Source organism: Cynocephalus volans, chromosome Y, assembly GCF_027409185.1.
Source record: "Cynocephalus volans isolate mCynVol1 chromosome Y, mCynVol1.pri, whole genome shotgun sequence".
Classification (NCBI taxonomy): domain Eukaryota; kingdom Metazoa; phylum Chordata; class Mammalia; order Dermoptera; family Cynocephalidae; genus Cynocephalus; species Cynocephalus volans.
In genome coordinates this window covers 9,259,105-9,261,366 of record NC_084479.1, presented here as the reverse complement: position 1 = coordinate 9,261,366, position 2,262 = coordinate 9,259,105, and positions in this window count along the sequence as shown.

Sequence of the window (2,262 nt, the reverse complement as noted above, 5' to 3'; positions counted from 1 at the left end):
CTCCAGTAGTGAACATGCAGAAAGAGAAATCAAGAAAGCTTGCCCATTTACTATAGCCACCAAAAAAATAAAATACTTAGGAATTGAGTTAACCAAGGATGTGGAAAATCTGTATAATGAGAACTACAAACCAGTGCTGAGAGAAATTAAAGAGGACACAAGAAGATGGAAAGATATCCCATGCTCTTGGATTGGAAGAATAAACATTGTGAAAATGTCCATACTACCCAAAGTGATATACAAATTCAATGCAATCCCCATCAAAATTCCAATTACATTTTTCTCCAAAATGGAAAAAACTATCCAGACATTTCAATGGAATAACAAAAGACCATGCATAGCCAAAGCAATCCTGAGCAAAAAAAATAAAGCTGGAGGCATAACACTACCTGACTTTAAACTATTTTATAAAGCTGTAATAACCAAAGCAGCATAGTACTGGCATAAAAAAAGACACACAGATCAATGGGATAGAATAGAGAATCCAGAAATCAACCCACGCACCTACAGCCATCTGATCTTTGACAAAGGCATCAAGCCTATACACTAGGGAAGAGAGTGCCTCTTCAGCAAATGGTGCTGGGATAACTGGATCTCCATATGCAAGAGAATGAAGCTAGACCCACACCTCTCACCATATACTAAAATCAACTCAAAATGGATTAAAGAATTAGATATACACCCTGAAAGAATGAAACTTCTTTAAAAAAACTTAGGAGAAACACTTCAGGAAGGAGGACTGGACATCGACTTCATGAATATGACCCCAAAAGCATGGGCAACCAAAGGAAAAATAAACAAATGTGATTATATCAAACTAAAAAGCTTCTGCACAGCAAAAGAAACAATTAGCACAGTTAAAAGACAACCAACAGAGTGGGAGAAAATATTTGCAGAATATACATCTGACAAAGGATTAATATCCAAAATATACAAGGCACTGAAAAACTTTACAACAGAAAAACAAGTAACCCAGTTAAAAAATGGGCAAAAGAGCTAAATAGACATTTCTCAAAGGAAGATATACGAACGGCCAACAGACACATGAAAAAATGCTCAACATCACACGGCATTCGGGAAATGCAAATCAAAACCACAATGAGATGCCACCTCAGCACAGTTAGGATGGCTAATATCCAAAAGATTGTGAACGATAAATGCTGGTGAGGTTGCAGAGAAAAAGGAACTCTCATACATTGTTGGTGGGACTGCAAAGTGGTGCAGCCTCTATGGAAAATGCTGTGGAGGTTCCTCAGACAATTGCAGATAGATCTACCATACGACCACTGCTGGGAATATACCCAGAGGAATGGAAATCATCATATCGAAGGGATACCTGTTCCCCAGTGTTCAGTGCAGCACTCTTTACCATAGCTAAAAGCTGGAACCAGCCCAAATGTCCATCATCAGACGAGTGGATACGCAAAATGTGTTACATCTACACAACGGAACACTACTCTGCTATAAAAAAGAATGAAATACTGCCGTTTGCAACGATATGGAGGGACCTAGAGAGAATTATGTTAAGTGAAACAAGGCAGGCACAGAAAGAGAAATATCACGTGTTCTCACTTATTTGTGGGAGCTAAAAATAAATAAATAAATACACAAATAAACTGGAGGGCGGGGGGAAGAGGACAGAACAATCACAATTCCTTGAAGTTGATAGGACAAGCAAACAGAAAGGACATTGTTGGGAGGGAGGGGGGAGTGGAAGGAGGGAGGGAGGTTTCGGTAATGGGCCACAATAATCAACCACATTGTATATCGACAAAATAAAATAAAATTAAAAACACTCAATTATAAAAAATATAAAAGAAGAAAAATACAAAAACCAAATGAGAAGTTTCAGCAAACAGAAACCATAAAAATAAACAGACAAACAAACGAAACAATTATAAATTCTGGAGCTGAAAAACATGATGACCAAACTTAAAAATACCAAAGGAAGCTTCAACATCAGACATAAGCTGAGTAATCAGTGAGCTCATAGACAAGGCATTTGAATCTACCCAGTCAGAAGAGAAAAAAGAAGAAGAAGAAAATAGACTGAAGAAGTTCCTATGGTAAGAATGACACCATGATGTATACAAAAATATGTGTAAGAGGATTTCCAGAAGAAACAGGAATAGAGAAAGGGGGAGAAAGCTTATTTAAAATGAAATGATGACAGAGATTTTTAAAATCTGGAGGAGGATATAAACATCCAGATTAATGAACTCACAAGGAACACCAAATAGATTAAACATAAAGAGGTCTTCC